At 48.7% G+C, this 22,884-nt stretch overlaps 1 protein-coding gene across 4 annotated transcripts in view; it reads right to left on the bottom strand.

The window, feature by feature from the left end:
* LOC134927917 (serpin B6-like) overlaps positions 1-16,606 on the bottom strand; it is a 143,237-nt gene extending 126,631 nt beyond the window's left edge. Inside the window, exon 1 of one of the 4 annotated variants that reach the window (XM_063923038.1) lies at positions 16,504-16,606. The gene's annotated coding sequence lies outside the window, so the exon portion shown is untranslated. Of the gene's footprint in view, positions 1-15,765; positions 16,178-16,252; positions 16,343-16,503 lie in introns of those variants that run through there. The other 3 variants (XM_063923037.1, XM_063923036.1, XM_063923035.1) reach the window with 3 other exon arrangements.
* Positions 16,607-22,884: the final 6,278 nt, after the last annotated feature.

Genomic DNA, 22,884 nt, shown 5'->3' with positions numbered 1-22,884 from the left:
CCGCTATTCCCCATGGTCCTTACGGAGTCCCAGCATCCACTTAGGACGTCAGAGAAATTATAATTATCTTTCTATGCTTGCATAATTAATTTATAGACATAGCAGGTGTTTAGCGCTCTTTTTATTATTATTTTTTTTGATTGTTGTATGGTATACTTCTAGCCGTAAGTGGGAGCAGCTTTTTTTGTTTTTTAGTAAGTGGCAATCGATATAAAATTCAGTTCCTTTTCCTTAATTGTGATTAAGGCAACATTTGTTTGAACTAGTATACTGGTGCGCCTGAGATATTGTCTGCACACAGACGCCTAAGGAGTGACATCAGTTGACCTCCTGATACGTCAGCGTGTATACAAGGATTTTTTATTCAGTATCCACTATGGACTACGAGAAAAGGAATTACTGGTAGGTATTAAATTCCTATTTTCTCTTACGTCCAAGTGGATACTGGGGTTCTGTACTTTAGTACCATGGGGAAGTCCCAAAGCTCCCAAACGGGTGGGAGAGTGCAGAGACTCCTGTAACACCGACTGACCAAACTGAAGGTCCTTCTTGGCCAAGGTGTCGAACCAATAAAATTTCACAAAAAAGTGTTCGAACCAGACCAAATAGCAGCTCGGCACAACTGTAAGGTCGAGACACCCTGGGCAGCCGCCCAGGAAGAGCCCACAGACCCCGTCGAGTGTGCCTGAATAGACATCGGCAAAGGCAGAGCCGCCGAACTATAGGCCTACTGAATGATCAACCTGAGCCAATGATCAATGGACTGCTTGGAAGCCAGATGACCAATCTTGGTGGCATCATAAAGGATTTCCAATGACGATGCATTCTCTTTAAATAAATCTTCAGAGCCCTCACCACATCCAAGGACTCTGGGCCAATGGAAGCGTCAGACAACACCGGAAACACAATGGGTTGATTGACATGAAAAGCTGAAACCACCTTTGGTAAAAACTGAAGACGGGTCCCGAGTTCCGCCCTGTCATCATGAAAAATCAAATAAGGCCCCTTGCAGGACGAGGCCCCTAATTCAGAGACCCGTCTAGCAGATGCCAATGCCAACAACATCACAGTTTTACAGGTGAGAAATTTTAACTCTACCCTGTGCAAGGGTTCAAACCAGTCCGATTGAAGAAAGGACAAAACCACATTGAGATCCCACAGAGCCGTTGGAGGGACAAAGGGCAGTTGCATATGAAGATCTCCTTTTAGAAATGTTTGTACTTCCAGCAACAGAATCAGAATCAGTTTATTGCCAAGTATATCAGTACATAATACACAAGGAATTTATTTTCCAATGACCACAGCTCTCAGACAAGATACAACACATGACTTAACATAGGGAAGAGAAGCTTGACGGATACTTGAGTACATGTTACGTGTATGACATGAAATGGGCTAATTGTTTTTGGAACACGGCAAGTTGTTTCTGGAAGGAACTAGAGAGTGCAGAAATCTGGACTTTGATAGAGCCTAAACGTAGGCCCATAGCCACTCCCGCTTGGAGGAAAAGTAGAAAACAACCAATTCTAAATTCCACGGGAGACACCTTTCTACTTTCACACCAGGAAACATACATACTTCTTCCAGATACAATGATAAATGTTTTCACATACCCATCTTCCTGGCTTGGATCATGGTGGAAATAACCTGTGAGGGAAGACCTTTTCTTGCTAGAATCTCCCTCTCAACTTCCAAGCAGTCAAGTCTGGATAGACGAACGGATCTTGTTAAAGAAGATCCTTTTGGAGTGGTAGAGGCCAGGAATCCTCCAGAGCCATGATGAGGAGGTCCGAGTACCACGTCCGTCGAGGCCAATCCGGGGCAATAAGAATAGCTTGAATGCATTCCCTTCTTAGTCTATTTAGAACCCTTGGGATTAGCAGTAGAGGAGGGACCAGGTACACAAACTGGCACATCCATCGTGTCGTCAGTGCAACCACTGCTACAGCCTGCGGATCCGTTGTTCTGGAACAGTAACAGCATAGCTTCTTGTTGAGATGAGAAGCCATCAGATCTATCTGCGGACAGCCCCACCGGTGAATTAGCTGTTGAAACACCTGGGGATGTAGGCCCCATTCCTCTGGATGGAGGTCGTGTCTTCTGAGGAAGTCCGCTTCCCAGTTGTCCACTCTTGGAATGAATATGGCTGAGATGGCCCTTGCATTGGCCTCTGCCCAGAGGAGGATTTTTGACACTTCTCGCATTGCTGCTCTGCTTTTTGTTCCCCCTTGCCGGTTTATGTTCGCCACCGCTGTGTCGTTGTCCGATTGAACCTCAGGAGATGGGAAGCTTGCAGAAAAGCATTGTAAATTGTCCTGAGTTACAGGATGTTTATCGGCAGAGCCGATTCCTGAACTGACCATGTCCCCTGGAACTGGGCCCCTTGGGTCACAGCCCCCCAACCCCGGAGGATGGCATCCGTTGTGAGTAGAATCCTTGAGTGGATATTGAAATTCCTGCCTTCGATCCGGCGAGGAACTGGCAGCCACCATAATAGAGAAATCCGGGCTTTCAGAGATAAGATCACTTCCTGATGCATGTGAAGGGGAGACCCCGACCATTTGTCCAGCTGAAATGGCCGGGCATGAAATCTGCCATATTGGATTGCATCATAAGCAGCAACCATCCTGCCCCAGCAAGCATACACAAACATGAATGGATGCCATGCGGGGACGGAGCACTGAGCGGACCATAGCCTGGATAGCCAAGGCTTTGTCCATCGGTAGAAACCCCTTTTGAGACACTGTATCCAGTATCATTCCGAGGAACTGAAGACGTTACGTCGGTTCCAGGTGAGATTTCTGGAAGTTTAGGATCCACCCATGATCCGTAAGCAGGAGAGTCGTCAGATCGATGCTGTGCAATAGACACTCCCTTGACGTAGCCTTTATCAGGAGATCGTCCAATAGGGGACAATGTTGACTCCCATCATGCACAGTTGCAGCATCATCTCCGCCAGGACTTTGGTGAAGACCCTCGGAGCTGTGGACAGGCCAAAGGGCAAGGCCTGAAACTGGAAATGGTCTTCCAAGATGGCGAACCTGAGGTAAGTCTGATGAGGGGGCCACATGGGAATGTGTAGGTAAGCATCCTTGACATTTAGAGATAACATGAATTCCCCCTCCTCCAGCCCGGACACCACTGCCCGCAGGGATTCCATCTTGAACTTGAACACCCGCAGATACGGGTTTAGAGACTTCAGGTTCACGACAAAGTCTGCAGAAAAAAAAAACCTTGTTGCATAATGGAAGAGGTACAGGAACCATCACCCCGGTCCTCAAAAGTTTTTGAATGGCCTCTTCAAGGTGACTTTTGCTGCGGGCAAAACTGGTAAGCCCGATTTGAAAAATCTGTGAGGAGGAAGTGCTTGAAATTCCAGCCAGTACCCCTGGGAAATTAGTTCCATCACCCAAGGATCCTGGCAGGACTTTGCCCACACGTGGGCGAAGTGTTGAAGGCGAGCACTCACCTGAAAGTTGCCTTGCCTCTGGGGCCAACCGTCACGCAGAAGGCTTATAGGCCCTACACACTGGCCGATCCGCCGCTGAGCTGCCCGACGGCGGATACGGCCGACGGGCGACCTGGCGGCGGGGGGGCAGTGACGGGGGGAGTGAAGTTTCTTCACTCCCTCCGTCACCCGGCTGCATTAAAGTGCAGGCAAATATGGACGAGATCGTCCATATTGGCCTGCATGTACAGCCGACGGGGGTCCAGCGATGAACGAGCACGGGGCCGCGCTTCGTTCATCGCTGGAGCCTCCACACTGCACGATATGAACTTTATCTCATTCATTAATTAACGAGATCGTTTATATCGTGCAGTCATGTTGGCCAGTGTGTAGGGCCCTTTAGTGGCAGGGGATCCGTTGATCTGGTCCAGGGAGGCAGCAGCTGCCGGTTTACGGGACTTACCACAAGAGCTTCTCGGAGTGGTGGAGACTGCCCGGCCCCTGCCTCTGAATCTTGCCACACGAAATAACTGCAGGGAGGGTCCTGTGTAAGAACGTCTAGCAGGTGGCGCAGCCTATGGCAGATATGTTGACTTACCCGCCGTTGCCTGGGATAGGATATCCATTTATTTAATTTGTCCCCAAACAAAGCATCACCTGTAAAGGGAAGATTTTCCACACCCTTTTTGGAATCTGCGTCCGCTGACCATTGACGTCACCACAGAACTCTCCGTGCCGAAACAGTCAAGGCAGTAGTGTGGCCATTTATCTTAACAATTCCTAAATAGCCTCGCTCATAAAATTAGCAGCATCCTGAATGTGTTCCAGCAGACTAATGACCTCATCCTGGGGCAGATCGTCTAATCCATTAATAATCTGATCAGAGCACTTTACAATTGCCATAGAAATCCACCCACAAACTATTGTGGGGCGCTGTGCAACGCCCGCTGCCGTATAAATTGCCTTGAGAGTGGTCTCAATTTTACGGCCAGCCGGCTCTTTTAGGGATATAGCCCCTGACACCGGCAGTACCAATTTCTTAGACAGTCTGGACACTGACGTATCGACTGACAGGGATGGGAGGGGGGTTCCCATACCATCCTGTCCTCCTCTGGGAGGGCAACGGTAGCCTAAAACCTCTGAGGAATTTAACATTTCTTATCAGGGTTTAACCACGCTTCCTTGGCCAGGGAGTTTTACTCAGACACAGGAAGAGTTGCTGAGGTCTTTGGTCTAACATTAAAGTACAACTCTTCATCTGGTTCTGCCTCCTGATCTGGTATATGAAGAGCCTCTCTTACAGCAAAAATGAGGGCCTCCACCCCTGGGGACAGAGAGCTGTCCTCATCCATATCATTATCATTCACATCAGGCTGATCAGAATCAGAATGAGACTGGAGCATCTGGGGCAGTGAGCGCTTATATGAAACCAACAGAGGGGGCTGAGAAGCCTTTCTGGTATCTGCTGCCTTAGCCATAAAATCAATAGACTGTTTCAACACCTGTCTCTCCTTTTTAGCTGCATCTGATTCTGAATTGACATTCTGAATCATGCTCTTAAAATTATCTAACCAGTCAGGTGCCTGTCAACTCTGTCCCTGTGGAGACAAGGAACATTGTTCACACATGAGGGACCCCGCTGATGAAGGGGTAGAGTTACAAGCAGCACACATAACCATGTCCACAGACATATTTACACCACTGCAAATAGAGCGCAGCTCACTGAAAACATCTCCACACAGAGCCTAGAGAGCCCCTGGAGTGACACTGAGGAACTGATACCAGCACACAAAACACAGCGGCACAATGTGTGAATATAAGTGTACAACCTGTATAAGTGCGACGGCACTGCCGATAGAGAGCTCTTCCCCTGCTATGACCCCTGGTACCAGGACAGAAGTCTGTAACAATGCGGGTCCCCGGAGGAGCAGCGTTCATGTAGACTTGATGAACCGCAGCAGCAGGAAATGGCACCGCTCCGGGAAGCCCCATCCCTTGCAATGGCGCACAGGCCCTGTAGCTCATTTTTTATACTGACCATCTTAAAATAAGAATTTACTTACCGATAATTCTATTTCTCATAGTCCGTAGTGGATGCTGGGGACTCCGAAAGGACCGTGGGGAATAGCGGCTCCGCAGGAGACTGGGCACAAAGTAAAAGCTTTAGGACTAGCTGGTGTGCACTGGCTCCTCCCCCTATGACCCTCCTCCAAGCCTCAGTTAGGATACTGTGCCCGGACGAGCGTACACAATAAGGAAGGATTTTGAATCCCGGGTAAGACTCATACCAGCCACACCAATCACACCGTACAACTTGTGATCTGAACCCAGTTAACAGCATGATAACAGAAGGAGCCTCTGAAAAGATGGCTCACAACAACAATAACCCGATTTTTGTAACAATAACTATGTACAAGTAATGCAGACAATCCGCACTTGGCATGGGCGCCCAGCATCCACTACGGACGTTGAGAAATAGAATTATCGGTAAGTAAATTCTTATTTTCTCTAACGTCCTAGTGGATGCTGGGGACTCCGAAAGGACCATGGGGATTATACCAAAGCTCCCAAACAGGCGGGAGAGTGCGGATGACTCTGCAGCACCGAATGAGAAAACTCCAGGTCCTCCTCAGCCAGGGTATCAAATTTGTAGAATTTAGCAAACGTGTTTGCCCCTGACCAAGTAGCTGCTCGGCAAAGTTGTAAAGCCGAGACCCCTCGGGCAGCCGCCCAAGATGAGCCCACTTTCCGTGTGGAATGGGCTTTTACAGATTTTGGCTGTGGCAGGCCTGCCACAGAATGTGCAAGCTGAATTGTACTACAAATCCAACGAGCAATCGTCTGCTTAGAAGCAGGAGCACCCAGCTTGTTGGGTGCATACAGGATAAACAGCGAGTCAGATTTTCTGACTCCAGCCGTCCTGGAAACATATATTTTCAGGGCCCTGACTACGTCCAGCAACTTGGAATCCTCCAAGTCCCTAGTAGCCTGCAGGCACCACAATAGGTTGGTTTAAGTGAAATGCTGAAACCACCTTAGGGAGAAATTGAGGACGAGTCCTCAATTCTGCCCTGTCCGTATGAAAAATTAGGTAAGGGCTTTTATAGGATAAAGCCGCCAATTCTGATACACGCCTGGCTGAAGCCAGGGCTAACAGCATTACCACTTTCCATGTGAGATATTTCAAGTCCACAGTGGTGAGTGGTTCAAACCAATGTGATTTTAGGAATCCCAACACTACATTGAGATCCCAAGGTGCCACTGAAGGCACAAAAGGAGGCTGTATATGCAGTACTCCCTTGACAAACGTCTGAACATCAGGAACAGAAGCTAGTTCTTTTTGGAAGAATATCGACCGGGCCGAAATTTGAACCTTAATGGACCCTAATTTGAGGCCCATAGACAGTCCTGTTTGCAGGAAATGCAGGAATCGACCCAGTTGAAATTCCTCCGTAGGGGCCTTCCTGGCCTCGCACCACGCAACATATTTACGCCAAATACGGTGATAATGTTGTACGGTTACATCCTTCCTGGCTTTGATCAGGGTAGGGATGACTTCATCCGGAATGCCTTTTTCCTTCAGGATCCGGCGTTCAACCGCCATGCCGTCAAACGCAGCCGCGGTAAGTCTTGGAACAGACATGGTCCCTGCTGGAGCAGGTCCTGTCTTAGAGGTAGAGGCCACGGGTCTTCCGTGAGCATCTCTTGAATTTCCGGGTACCAAGTCCTTCTTGGCCCATCCGGAGCCACGAGTATAGTCTTCACTCCTCTCCTTCTTATGATTCTCAGTACTTTTGGTATGAGAGGAAGAGGAGGGAACACATACACTGACCGGTACACCCACGGTGTTACCAGAGCGTCCACAGCTATTGCCTGAGGGTCCCTTGACCTGGAGCAATATCTGTCCAGTTTTTTGTTGAGGCGAGACGCCATCATGTCCACCTTTGGTTTTTCCCAACGGTTTACAATCATGTGGAAGACTTCTGGGTGAAGTCCCCACTCCCCCGGGAGAAGATCGTGTCTGCTGAGGAAGTCTGCTTCCCAGTTGTCCACTCCCGGAATGAACACTGCTGACAGTGCTATCACATGATTTTCCGCCCAGCGAAGAATCCTTGCCACTTCCGTCATTGCCCTCCTGCTTCTTGTGCCGCCCTGTCTGTTTACGTGGGCGACTGCCGTGATGTTGTCCGACTGGATCAATACTGGCTGACCCTGAAGCAGAGGCCTTGCCTGACTTAGGGCATTGTAAATGGCCCTTAGTTCCAGGATATTTATGTGAAGTGACGTTTCCATGCTTGACCACAAGCCCTGGAAATTTTTTCCCTGTGTGACTGCTCCCCAACCTCTCAGGCTGGCATCCGTGGTCACCAGGACCCAATCCTGAATGCCGAATCTGCGGCCCTCTAGGAGATGAGCACTCTGTAACCACCACAGGAGAGACACCCTTGTCCTTGGAGACAGGGTTATCCGCTGATGCATTTGAAAATGCGATCCAGACCATTTGTCTAGCAGATCCAACTGAAAAGTTCTTGCGTGGAATCTGCCGAATGGAATCGCTTCGTAAGAAGCCACCATCTTTCCCAGGACCCTTGTGCACTGATGCACTGACACCTGGCCTGGTCTTATGAGTTTCCTGACTAGGTCGGATAACTCCCTGGCTTTCTCTTCCGGGAGAAACACCTTTTTCTGTACTGTGTCCAGAATCATCCCTAGGAACAGCAGACGTGTCGTCGGAATCAGCTGCGATTTTGGAATATTTAGAATCCATCCGTGCTGTCGTAGTACTATTTGAGATAGTGCTACTCCGACCTCTAACTGTTCTCTGGACCTTGCCCTTATCAGGAGATCGTCCAAGTAAGGGATAATTAAGACGCCTTTTCTTCGAAGAAGAATCATCATTTCGGCCATTACCTTGGTAAAGACCCGGGGTGCCGTGGACAATCCAAACGGCAGTGTCTGAAACTGATAGTGACAGTTCTGTACCACAAACCTGAGGTACCCTTGGTGAGAAGGGCAAATTGGGACATGGAGGTAAGCATCCTTGATGTCCAGAGACACCATGTAGTCCCCTTCTTCCAGGTTCGCTATCACTGCTCTGAGTGACTCCATCTTGAACTTGAACCTTTTTATGTAAGTGTTCAAGGCTTTCAGATTTAAAATGGGTCTCACCGAGCCGTCCGGCTTCGGTACCACAAACAGCGTGGAGTAATACCCCTTTCCCTGTTGTAGGAGGGGTACCTTGATTTTCACTTGCTGGGAATACAGCTTGTGAATGGCTTCCAATACCGCCTCCCTGTCGGGGGTAGACGTTGGTAAAGCAGACTTCAGGAACCGGCGAGGGGGAGACGTCTCTAATTCCAATTTGTACCCCTGAGATACTACCTGCAGGATCCAGGGGTCCACTTGCGAGTGAGCCCACTGCGCGCTGAAATTCTTGAGACGGGCCCCCACCGTGCCTGAGTCCGCTTGTAAGGCCCCAGCGTCATGCTAAGGACTTGGCAGAAGCGGGGGGGGGGGGGGGGGGCGGGGCTTCTGTTCGTGGGAAGAAGTCTGTTGCAGTCTTTTTCCCCTTCCTCTGCCCGGGGCAGATATGAGTGGCCTTTTGCCCGCTTGCCCTTATGGGGACGAAAGGACTGAGCCTGAAAAGACGGTATCTTTTTCTGCTGCGAGGTGACTTGGGGTAAAAAGGTGTATTTCCCAGCCGTTGCCACCAGGTCCGATAGACCGCCCCCAAATAACTCCTCCCCTTTATACGGCAGTACTTTCATATGCCGTTTGGAATCCGCATCCCCTGACCACTGTCGCGTCCATAATCCTCTTCTGGCAGAAATGGACATCGCACTTACTCTTGATGCCAGAGTGCAAATGTCTCTCTGTGCATCTCGCATATATAGGAATGCATCCTTTAAATGCTCTATAGTCAATAATATATTGTCCCTGTCCAGGGTATCAATATTTTCAGTCAGGGAATCCGACCAAACCACCCCAGCACTGCACATCCAGGCTGAGGCGATTGCTGGTCGCAGTATAACACCAGTATGTGTGTATATACTTTTAAGGATATTTTCCAGCCTCCTATCTGCTGGCTCCTTAAGGGCGGCCGTTTCTGGAGACGGTAACGCCACTTGTTTTGATAAGCGTGTGAGCGCCTTATCCACCGTAGGGGGTGTTTCCCAACGAGCCCTAACCTCTGGTGGGAAGGGATATAGTGCCAATAATTTTTTAGAAATTAGCAGTTTTTTGTCGGGGGTAACCCACGCTTCATCACACACTTCATTCAATTCATCTGATTCAGGAAAAACTACGGGTAGTTTTTTCACACCCCACATAATACCCCTTTTTGTGGTACTTGCAGTATCAGATGTGCAAAACCTCCTTCATTGCCGTGATCATGTAACGTGTGGCCCTACTGGAAAATACGTTTGTTTCTTCACCGTCGACACTGGAGTCAGTGTCTGTGTCTGGGTCCGTGTCGACCCACTGAGGTAACGGGCGTTTAATAGCCCCTGACGGTGTTTGAGACGCCTGGACAGGCACTAACTGAGCTGCCGGCTGTCTCATGTCGTCAACAGTTTTCTGTAACGTGCCGACACTGTCACGTAATTCCTTAATTACGGCCATCCATTCAGGTGTCTACTCCCTAGGGGGTGACATCACCATTATAGGCAATTGCTCCGCCTCCACATCATTTTCCTCCTCATACATGTCGACACACACGTACCGACACCCAGCACACACACAGGGAATGCTCTGATAGAGGACAGGACCCACTTAGCCCCTTGGGGAGACAGAAGGAGAGTTTGCCAGCACACACCAGAGCGCTATATATGTATAGGGACAACCTTACAATAAGTGTCTATCCCTTATAGCTGCTTATATCTGTTATTTTGCCAAATAAGTGACCCCCTCTCTTTTTTTACCCTGTTTCTGTAGTTGCAGGATGCAGGGGAGATTCTGGGAGCCTTCCTACCAGCGGAGCTGTGTGGGAAAAATGGCGCTGTGTGCTGAGGAGATAGGCCCCGCCCCCTTCACGGCGGGCTCTTCTCCCGCTTTTTTCTGGAAAACTGGCAGGGGTTAAATACATCCATATAGCCCAGGAGCTATATGTGATGTATTTTTTGCCAAATAAGGTAAATTCATTGCTTCCCAGGGCGCCCCCCCCCCAGCGCCCTGCACCCTCAGTGACCGAAGTGTGCGGAGAGCAATGGCGCACAGCTGCAGTGCTGTGCGCTACCTTATGAAGACAGGAAAGTCTTCTGCCGCCGATTTATGGACCTCTTCTTGCTTCAGCATCTGTAAGGGGGCGGGCGGCGCGGCTCCGGGACCCATCCATGGCTGGGCCTGTGATCGTCCCTCTGGAGCTAATGTCCAGTAGCCTAAGAAGCCCAATCCACTCTGCACGCAGGTGAGTTCGCTTCTTCTCCCCTTAGTCCCTCGATGCAGTGAGCCTGTTGCCAGCAGGTCTCACTGAAAATAAAAAACCTATTTAAACTTTTACTCTAAGCAGCTCAGGAGAGCCACCTAGATTGCACCCTTCTCGTTCGGGCACAAAATCTTAACTGAGGCTTGGAGGAGGGTCATAGGGGGAGGAGCCAGTGCACACCAGCTAGTCCTAAAGCTTTTACTTTGTGCCCAGTCTCCTGCGGAGCCGCTATTCCCCATGGTCCTTTCGGAGTCCCCAGCATCCACTAGGACGTTAGAGAAAAACACATTAAACCATAACCGTACACACTAAGCCTTTACTGACAGTGAGCACTGCGGATGAGAACCAGTTTTGTCCGTGGCGGGCACCGCAGCTCGTGGCCTGTGACCGCCGCGTGACATGCAGCCTAACTGCATCGGGGACCCGCTAACCAGGACCCCGGTGTAACACTCACTGCACCTTGATCTTCGGCATCTGTTAGAGGGTGGCGGCTAGCTGCCAGCGTGGGCGCACATACTAACGATGTGTGATCAGCACCTCAGGAGCTCAGTGTCCTGTCAGCTGGGATTATGAACCATTAACCCTCAGGAGGTTGGTTCGATTCCCCCTCCAAGTCCCACGAAGCAGGTAGCCTGGTTGCCAACCAGGACTTCCTGAAAATTACTAACTAAAATAAAATAAAGGAAACTCTCTGGAGCTCCAGAAAAATGCACCCAGCTCCTTGGGTACCTTTTTCTAAACTGAGTCTGGTAGGAGGGGCATAGAGGGGAGGAGCCAGCACACACTAAAAGGTTTTAAAGTGCCAGGCTCCAGTGGACCCGATCTATACCCCATGGCACTAAAGTACAGAACCCCAGTATCCACTACGACGTAAGAGAAAAACGGAAATATTGCTGTGTCTGAAAGGGGTATTAGGGTAGGGAGTGTCTACTCCCTACCCTAGTAAATTATAGGGTCACAAAAAAGTTGCCCAGTATTTGTGTGTGACGTTCCAGAGCAGCTAGTATTTTCCCTGTATGCAAAACAATAAATTTAAACATTTGCTTCCCCTCTATCACAACACATCTTGACTGGGTGCAAATCTGTATTCTATAGCTGAATCTGTGTATACATCGCAGAGCAGCTTCTGAGTCTTCACCAGTGTCAGGGACATGAGTTTAATAGGGAGCTACTTTACACAGTTTGCATGCACAGCGTAGAGCCTTGGCAGCCCCCGCTTGAGAACAGGTGCCGCTGGCATATGGGGAAGTATAGGACAATAAATATCTGAGGCAATGCAAACTGGTAGCATCATTGTGAAATTGGTACTGGAGTATCTACAATGGTTAAACACAGGCACTTTGGTTAAGAGATGCCTACCCTGCACCCATAACAGTATGCCTGGAGTTGGTTTCCCCTATATTTTATCAGCTGTACCATCTTTTGGCCCTCATTTAGCAAGCCTTGAAGAGTTATAAATAGTACAGTGATAAATTGCCAGCCAATCAGCTCCTAACTGCCATGTTATAGGCTGTGTTTAAAAAATGAAAGTTAGAAGCTGACTAGTTGGTACTTTATCACCGTGCTAATTATCAGTCTCCAAGGCCTGATAAATCTGGGCCTTTGTATGATATTTGGAAAGACAGTGCCCACGTACACTACCGTAGGTGATAGCAAAGAGACTGTCACAGTGCCTTTTCTATTTTTTGCACATGCGCCAGCTTTCAAAAATAGTTGGTGCTGTGAAAAAGAAGATGGGCATACGTATCAAAGCTTGGTGAAAGACAAAGTACCAACCAATCAGCTCCTAGCTGACAGTTTTCAAACACAGCCTGTAACATGGCAGTTAGGAGTTGATTGGTTGGTACTTTATCTCTCCAAGCTTTTGATAATACAATATGCCACCAGAGAAAGGGGGCTGCACACAGCCCCCAAGTCATTGATACACCTCTGAAAATTGTCCAAGGTGAAGAAAAACCTTCTAAAACCTAACAATCACCACAAAATATAAATATACAAAGTCCAACACACCGATCTTCTGGCAGCAATACAGTATGTAATGCAGGGGTGGGGGCCATACAAAAATTAACTTAAAAATTAGCCGCCCCCAGTCAGTTGTTATGCTCTAGTACAGGGATGGGGAACCTTCGGCCCTCCAGCTGCTGTTGAACTACACATCCCAGCATGCCTTGCAACAGTTTTAGCATGGCCAAATAGCAAAACTGTAGCAAGGCATGCTGGTATGTGTAGTTCAACAACAGCTGGAGGACCGAAGGTTCCCCATCCCTGCTCTAGTACATAGGTTCTCAAACTTGGTCCTCAGGACCCCACACAGTGCATGTTTTGCAGGTCTCCTCACAGAATTGCAAGTGAAATAATTAGCTGCACCTGTAGACCTTTTAAAATGTGTCAGTGAGTAATTAATGCACCTGTGCACCTGCTGGGTTACCTGCAAAACATGCACTGTGTGGGGTCCCGAGGACCGAGTTTGAGAACCTCTGCTCTAGTAGATATGCCCCCAGTCAGTTGTTATGACCCATTAGATATGGGCAGTACGGATACTGTAAAGGTGAGCATTACTGCCTCACACCACTGAGGTAATGGGTTCGACTCCCACCATGGCCCTGTGTGGATTGTATATTCTCCCCGTACTCGCGTGGTTTTCCTCCGGGTACTCCATTTTCTTCCCTCAATCCAAAAACATACTGGCAGATTAATTGGATCCCAACAAAATTAACCCTAGCGTGACTGTGTCTGTGTGTACATGTGGTAGGGAATATAGATTGTAAGCTCCACTGGAACAGGCACTGATCTGAATGGCCAAATATTCTCTATAAAGCGCTGCGGAATATGTGTGTGCTATATAAATAAAACTGGTAATAAATAATTAGATATGCCCCCAGTCACTTGTTATGCTCTACGCTCACACACACACACACACACACACACACACACACATTTAAAAAACAAAGCACAATACTCACCAGCCCCGCTGCACTCCGCCTCGCCGCCTGCTCCTCGGAGCTATGGGAGAGACGTCATGACCTCTCTCCCATAGCGCACAGCCACACACTGGGGGTCATGCAGACCCAATTGCTGCTGTGCATTTTCACACAGCAGCGATCGGGTCTGAACTGCGCATGTGCCGACGCCGGAGTGCGCCAGCGCATGCCAGACAGCAGACGGATGTCTTTAGCTAGCGATCGCCTCTGCACGATTGACTGGCAGAGGCGGTCGCTGGGCGGGAGGGAACGGGAGGACGCCGTTAAGTCGCCATTTAGGGGGCGCAGTCCAGCCAACGCAGGTGTGGGCGGACCATGCGTGGGGCGGGGTGCATGACGTCACATGCAGTCGCTGCAACCCAGGCAGTGACGAGTAGCTCCCAGCCAGCGCACAGGAGCTGCGCTGGCCGGGAGCTACTCCTGAAGTACAAAAGCATCGCCGCTGTGCGATGCTTTTGTACTTTGCGATGGGGCAGGGACTGACATGTGGGGTGGACTAAAGTTAGCACAGCTACGATCAACTCCGAATCACCCCCACTGTCAGAGCCAGAAGCTGGAGCTCAGGCTGCTGCTGAGGGAAGGTTCGGTGAGCCTGGCCGGGCTGGGTCAAGTGGCTTTGCGGGCCTTATACTGCCCGCGGGCCGGACGTTCCCTATCCCTGATGTAAAAGGTACAAGAACATATCACAGCTGAGAATATTTGAGATAAAAAGAGTGATAGCTGGAAGAAGTTTGTCTTTTGCATAGGAGATTTCGGTCAGCTACACAAATGAATTGTCTGCAACAGCAGATTACAGATGATAACAGCTTGAACTCTGTTCCCTAGCAAATATAATACAATGTTCAACTTGCCAAGTGCTAGATATCTATGCATATTTAAGAAGAGTAATAGGCCCTACACACTGGTCGATCTCACTGAAAGATAAGAACGATCTCGTTCATTAATGAACGAGATATCGTTCATATCTTTCAGTGTGGAGGCACAAGCGATGAACGATGCGCGGCCCCACGCTCGTTCAATCGCTGGTGCCCCGTCGGCTGTGCATGCAGGCCAATATGGACGATCTCGTCCATATTTGCCTGCACCTCTATGGAGCCGGGTGATGGGGGAGTGAAGTTGGGCAGGTTGGCTGCGGATCGTCGTGTCTGTAGGGCCCTTTACATAAAATAAATAAATAAATGGATCGACTTGTATTTTAGTTTTACCGTATGTTTTTAAAAAACAGCCATTACTGTACATCACCTTTCAGGTATAGTCAGCTCTATTTAAAATAGATAATAAAAAAAATAATAATAATTATATTTAAAAAAATAAATAAAAAAAAAATTAAAACACCGGGAAAAACCGGAGGGAGTCAGCTGCCCTTGTACAGGATCATCTGTTTTTAATGGTTGCAGGTAACATGGAGTACTGAGCTTTCCTTTCCCACAAAGTTTCTTATTAAAAAAAGAAATAGATTGCAAAAATGTCTACATAATAATAAAAAAAATTTTATTATTATTATTATTATTATTATTTTTCCCCTCAGGCACTAAGAGCAGCAGTTATTACAGAACAGATGTTAGGCTGCAGATTCAAAAAGGAAAATAGGTTATGAGCCAATTGCATGAATAACAATACTGTACATTAGCACAACACATAACAAGATTTAGAAAAATACAGGAAGAGAAGGAATTAGACATTTCTACCTCTACCAAGAACTACTGCTACTGACTGTGCCTTAACCAACAGACATGTAATGAAAGCATGCCCGTTACTAATCATCAGCAACTTCACAACACTAAACATAATTCTGCATTATAAAACAATTATTCTCTCCACCGTAATCCTATTGAAAGGTGATTTGTATTCAGCGGTACAAATCAGCACTAATAAAGGAATAAAGACCCAGGAATATACAGCACCCTCCTCACCTGTAACCAGCCTGTGTTGGAGTGTGGACTCTGTAGAAACTAGCGATGACTACTGAGTTGCTGTCTCAACACAATGACTCAAATCATTTAAGTTGGAATTATATTGGAGTCACTCACAGTTTGGTGTGTTGAGACAGCCCCCAGTAGCATCTCAGTCAGTCACAGTGATTGGGTGGCAGCACTTCTGGGTGACACCCCCTGGGAGGGAGCAGTGTCATGCTGCTCAGTGTCAGGGAGTGCTGCTGTGCCTGACTTCCTGTTTGACTGAGCTGAGACAGTGCACACTTAGTGAAGACAGATCAGATTCATTAATGATTCTTTCAGTGCAGCTGAATAACTGACACTACCAGAGGTCTAAGTCACTCCCTCCACGAGTCCCGCACTGCCAGCAGTCTCTGCACAGTCTGAAAATGCATTACAAAAGAGCTATGTACCGAGACACTGTCTCAAGACTCTCCACTGAGCGGAGTCATGTGTCTCAACTCACTTCAATGTATCTCTTTACCCATGACAAGTAGAAACACAAGTGTGAGGAACACAGCAGCAGGAAGTTGTCAGGTTCCGTCTGACTCATGCTGCAGAAATGTCTACACCCCTGACCACTAGAACTGTGGCTTACATCCAGTGCTCCGTTTAAAGAGATATATAGTTAAACATACGTTCAGTACTGTACATTCATTCATATTGTAACAAAGGACAACAGCTAGCAATGTTTATATTAGTCCCACAATAACTTGCAGAAGTACGGTGTCATGTTCTATGTTCATCTGCAGATTATAGCCCAGCTGTGTCTGATGTAGAGCAGGCATTCCCAACCTCTGTCCTCAAGGCACACTGAGGGCTATTTCACACCCTCCCAACATGACCCTCTCCAGGAGGGACAAAATGCTCTGCTTCTTGATTTTCTCTTAATCTATAATTGCCAGCACCTGTTTTGAACAGGTTAATGGATAAGACAGGCGTTTCAACACAGGTGATGGCAATCATAAATTAAGAACGTCCAGAGGCAGAGCATCGTGTCCCTCCTGCAGAGGGTCATGTTGGGAGATATGCACTCCGGTTTTGACCGGACAGCAAAAAGCCGTCCGTTTTTTTACCGTGTATGTTTTTTAATAAAGTATTGCTACACATGGGGGCATTCAGACAGCACGGTCACGGCACGGCTGCTGGGATGCAGCCGGAAATATCCACTGAAAAGTGCGGCTGCCGTGCCATCCTTGAAGGCAGTGAGCTGAGTGTGTGAATGTGCGCTTTCACATACAACTTTTTTTGTGCCAATGCTACTGCTGCTGCGCATGCGCCCAGCATTAAACAAGGCACAAAACCATTGTGTGTGTCAGGCACTGCCGAATGGCAAAAAGCCGGACAGAGTATGTTCGGCTTTTTGCCATCCGCGCAAAACCTGAGTGTATGAAATAGCCCTCACAGTGTAGGTTTTAGTGATATCCAGATGGTTAAATCAAACTACTGTGGTACTAATTAAGGACCATTTTCGCACAGCGGGTGATCAGGCATTAACTGCGCATGTGTATGCACTGCAATGCACACACACATTGGGGAACAACGGGCAACGCTGGTCAGCGCCAGGATGGTGCGAAAATTCCAATCACACGGGCGTTCGCAAGGTGATTGACAGGAAGAGGCTGTTTGTGGGTGGTAACTGACCATTTACTATAAGGGGGTGTGACCTCAGCTCCGGCCCCGATCAGCCTGTTCTCATCTCACTGTAGGAGGAAGTCCTGGGCTGTGCACAGACTGCACACACTGGATTTTTGCAGCTCTGCAAAGACGAGATCGTACACTTGCACTGGGTGGCGACTATCTGAACACAGGACAGCAAAATTAGCAGCCCAGCGATAAGGTCTGAATTACCCCCTAAGTCACCTGTGTTCAAGCATATATTTCAATAAAACCTGGACTGTTAGAGCAGTATTCAATTCTTTCCGCCCCCTTCCACACCCATTCTGCTTCTGCTTACGGGCGTGGTATCATCATTTCAGCTCGCTACCCCTGAGGTAGCGAGCCGCCCAACCCTTTACGCAGCTAAACCTGATTACTAACGGTGCGATATGCGCGATAGCTGGGATCACATTAGAAAGGAGATATCATTTGAATACGGCCCTTAGGGCCTAATTCAGGTTGGATCGTAAATCGCGATCCAACCAGAATTTTTGCGTTTGCCTGGTAGGCACATGCGCAGTGTGCCTGCATGCACCCGCATTTACTAGTGACCTGCAGTAAATGCAAACGCCTCTGCTTGATTGACAGACAGAGGCATTCGCGGGGCGGGAGGGGTGCAGTAAAGCTCAGTTACCAAAGCAAGTGGCGGCTTCCAAACTGTTGGCGTTGCGTGGGCGTGATCGGGGCGGCTGCAAAGGTCAGGGCGATCAAAAAAATGGCGGTGGGCCTCCTTCCATCACAGCCAGTCCATGTCGGCAGGAGCTATCCAAGAATTTCAGTGATCACGCTGAATTTGCGGTACGATCGCAGTGGGTGGGCTGTAGGCTGCATATTGGGTGGTCTTGCCCTGCGATGAGCGCCCCCAGCATGTGAGCAAAATGATTGTAGATTCTGCTATTTAGCAAAATATACAATCCTTACTGAATAGGGTCCTTAGTGTGCCAGCAGATGATGATGGGTGTTACTCATACTTGCCTACTTTTGAAATAGCATTTCAAGGAGATGTGAAAGTAATACCTATCAGTGCAGACGTGTACTGCTACATCTGAGAGGTGTGTCATAAAAATGACATCCAAATGTAAATGAGCCCAAAAGTTAGTAAGAGCTACTTGTTGAAGAAAAGACTCTTTGTTCGTGTATTGTGCAAAATTTGTTTGTGTATTGTGCTTTACAAGAGGTTCCATACACTATAAGTGGGCACAAGAAACTTCATTTAAAATGCATGTAGCTATAGGGATCATTGGGGTAAATTTACTAAGGTGGGAGATTTTTAGAACTGGTGATGTTGCCCATGGCAACCAATCAGATTCTACTTACCATTTATCTAGCTGCTTCTAGCAGATAATAGATATAATCTGATTGGTTGCTATGGGCAACATCACCAGTTCTAAAAATCTCCCACCTTAGTAAATTTACCCCATTGTGTCTTAAAACCAATGCAGGGAAATGGCACTGATGTTCCCATTTGAATGTATGTATCTGTGATCATAGGCAAACACAGGGGGGGGTGCCCAGAAACCCCCCCCCTCTTGTCTTGTGGCTTAAAATATGACAACAATAACAATCATATATAATACTATTACTAGGGCGGCCGCCACATTGCAGTTTAAGGGACTTAGCAGAGCTGCGGCACATGCCCAGTGGTAGCAGCTTATTCTACCAAGTTTGAGTCCTTAATGAGTTCACTTGACCGGAGAGTAGCTACCAGGAAGAAGAGACAGGAGCCTTCACATGAGGTCGAAGAATGTGTCCTTAGAAAATGCAGTACTTGTTCTGTTATGTTTGGGTATATATTATGGTATGTTTAACCTTTTCCCGATACTTACCTTATTATATTATTTAAATATGTTTTATACAGCTTGTACCCTAGACCATGGTTTCTCAAACTTGGTTCTCAGGACCCCACACAGTTCACCTTTTCCAAGTCACCCCCCCAAGAATGTAACAGTTGTACAATGGGGTTAAGGTGCAATCAGGGAGATTGCTGGACTATTCAGGGAGTCAGGGAGATTGCTTCTATTTCAGGGAGTCTCCTGCAGAATGAGGGAGCGTAGGCAAGTATGGTGTTACTGCCAGGAGAAGAAGAGCGTATGTGCCGTAAAAGACAGAGCTGGATCACCTTAAGCGTAAGGGTCGCCAGGCAGCCTGCGGGCTGGCAACATGGAGTGAGGGGGGACGGGCAGGTATGCCCATCTCTTCTTTCACACTTGGGGCCAGCAAGGCAGCCAGTAACGGCACCGGGGGAGGCTGGACAGCTGGGGGAGACCATAAAAGAAAGGGGCAGGGGGGAAGGAAGCCTTTTGTTCTGGAGAAGCAGCGCTGAAAGCAACAGCAATCTGCTACTGTATCTCTCTGAGTGTGGCCCTTTGTTCTGGAAAAGCATGGACTCCACCAGTGACCAGCAGCATCACCCACCGAGGCCTAGGAGGACGCCAGCAGTCCAGGGTACTAGCAGGACAGTAAGGGGGTGATTCTGAGCAGTGGTGCAAGTAGAAAAAAATGTCTTATAGGTACTGTGTGCGCGCGCCTAAGCGCGCGTGACAAAAATGGGTGTGGCCAAATGCCATGTGGGGCGTGGTTGATGAAAATGTGGGCGTGATACACGTATTGGGGGGTGGGGCAGATACACATATGACCCCAATAGTGAAAGATACACATTGCCCCACAATGCCAGATGCACATTGCCCCACAGTGCCAGATACACAAATGCCCCCAGAGTGCCAGATATACATTGCCTCACAGTGCCAGATACACAAATGCCCCCATAGTGCCAGATATGCCCCCAGTGCCAGATACAGAAATGCCTCCAGTGCCAGATACACGTCCCCCCGTGCCAGATACACATGTCCCCCCAGTGCCAGATATGCCCTCAGTGTCAGATATGCCCCCAGTGCCAGATACACATGTCCCCGCAGTGCCAGATATGGCCACAGTGCCAGATACACATGTCCCCCCAGTGCCAGATATGCCCCCAGAGCCAGATACACATGTCCCCCCAGTGTCAGATATGCCCCAAGTGCCAGATACACATGTCCCCGCAGTGCCAGATATGCCCCCAGTGCCAGAAACACATGTCCCCCCAGTGCCAGATATGCCCCCAGTGTCAGATATGCCCCCAGTGCCAGATACACAAGTCCCCGCAGTGCCAGATATGCCCTCGGTGTCAGATATGCCCCCAGTGCCAGATACACAAGTCCCCGCAGTGCCAGATATGCCCACAGTGCCAGATACACATGTCCCCCCAGTGCCAGATATGCCCCCAGTGCCAGGTACACATGTCCCCCCCAGTGCCAGCTATGCCCCCAGTGCCAGGTATACATGCCCCCCTTCCCCTGCTGCTCACTGCTGCTGTCCTGTGTGTGTGTGTGTGTGTGTGTGTGTGTGGGGAGGAGAGGGCAGCCTGCGCCTCTCCTGCCCCTCAGTCTCCGACGGTGGTGCGGGTGTCTTCCTTGGCTGCCAGTCCGTGAGCTCTGATTGGCTCATGGGCCGACACTGAATTGAAGGAAGACACTGAGGGGCAGGAGAGGAAAACGCTGCGCTCTCCTCCCCTCATGCAGCAGCGGCGGTGAGCAGTGGAGGGAGCGGCGGCCCGTCGGCGGTGTTTACGAGGTACGCACGGCTAAATTCTTAAGGGTACCACCCCTACCCGCCCACTTGCACCGCTGATTCCGAGTTGGTCGTAAATTTTGCAGGGATTTGATCATGACCATAGACATGCGGGGGGACGCCCAGAACAGGGCTTTCCCACCCCGCATGTCAGTGCCGGCTCCCCCCCCCACGCAGAAGTGCAAAGGCATCGAACAGCGGCGATGCTTTTGCACTTTAGGAGTAGCTCACGGCCAGCGCAGCTTTAGCATGCTGGCCGGGAGCTACTCGTTGCTCCCTGGCCCGCGGCGGCTGCGTGTGACATCACGCAGCCGCTGCGGGCCACCCTCCGCATGGTCCAGCCATGCCTGCGTTGGCCGGACAGCGCCCATGAAACGGCAGCCAAATGCCACCGTTCCGCCCCCATGCCCAGCGACTGCCTCTGCCTGTCAGTCAGGCAGAGGCGATCGTAGCACAGCGATGGCCTTCGGCCGTCTGGCATGCACCAGCGCACTGCAGCGCAGGGCATGCACAGTTATGACCTGATCGCACCGCTGCAATAAACGGCAGCGTGCGATCAGGTCAGATTGAACCCCTAAGGCCCATACACACTAGACGAGAAAGTAAAAGATCTTTTACAATCTCGCCTAGAGTGTACACTTAATGTCAGTCCTGCTGTATGATTTATCTTTTTTTGATAATATATATATATATATATATATATATGTATACACTGTATGTATATATATATATATATATATATATATATATAGAGAGAGAGAGAGAGAGAGAGAGAGCGAGAGAGAGAGAGAGACATGCACATTTGTGGCTTGCTGGAGGTCATTTTGCAGGGGTCTGGCAGTGCTCCACCTGTTCCTCCTTGCACAAAGGCGGAGGTAACGGTCCTGCTGCTGGGTTGTTGCCCTCCTACGGCCTCCTCCACGTCTCCTGATGTACTGGCCTGTCTCCTGGTAGCGCCTCCATGCTCTGGACACTACGCTGACAGACACAGCAAACCTTTTTGCCACAGCTCACATTGATGTGCCATCCTGGATGTGCTGCACTACCTGAGCCACTTGTGTGGGTTGTAGGGAGGTCATACAGGCACGTGGAGGCCACACACACTACTGAGCCTCATTTTGACTTGTTTTAAGGACATTACATCAAAGTTGGATCAGCCTGTAGTGTGTTTTTCCACTTAATTTTGAGTGTGACTCGAAATCCAGACCTCCAGGGTTAATAAATTTGATTTCCATTGATAATTTTTGTGTGATTTTGTTGTCAGCACATTCAACTATGTAAAGAACAAAGGGGCAGATGTATTAACCTGGAGAAGGCATAAGGAAGTGATAAACCAGTGATATGTGCAAGGTGATAAAGGCACCAGCCAATCAGCTCCAATATGTAAATTAACAGTTAGGATCTGATTGGCTGGTGCCTTTATCACCTTGCAGATATCACTGGTTTATCACTTCCTTACGCCTTCTACAGGTTAGTACATCTGCCCCAATGTATTTAATAAGAATATTTCATTCATTCAGATCTAGGATGTGTTATTTTAGTGTTCCCTTTATTTTTTTGAGCAGTGTATATATACACACGGGGTAATTCCAAGTTGATCGCAGCAGGAAATTTTTTAGCAGTTGGGCAAAACCATGTGCACTGCAGGGGAGGCAGATATAACATTTGCAGAGAGAGTTAGATTTGGGTGGGTTATTTTATTTCTGTGCAGGGTAAATACTGGCTGCTTTATTTTTACACTGCAAATTAGATTGCAGATTGAACACACCACACCCAAATCTAACTCTCTCTGCACATGTTATATCTGCCTCCCCTGCAGTGCACATGGTTTTG

Source organism: Pseudophryne corroboree, chromosome 5 (genome assembly GCF_028390025.1).
Source record: "Pseudophryne corroboree isolate aPseCor3 chromosome 5, aPseCor3.hap2, whole genome shotgun sequence".
Taxonomy (NCBI): Eukaryota; Metazoa; Chordata; class Amphibia; order Anura; family Myobatrachidae; genus Pseudophryne; species Pseudophryne corroboree.
The sequence above is the reverse complement of the archived record's forward strand: the minus strand, read 5'-3'. Positions and strand labels throughout refer to the sequence as shown.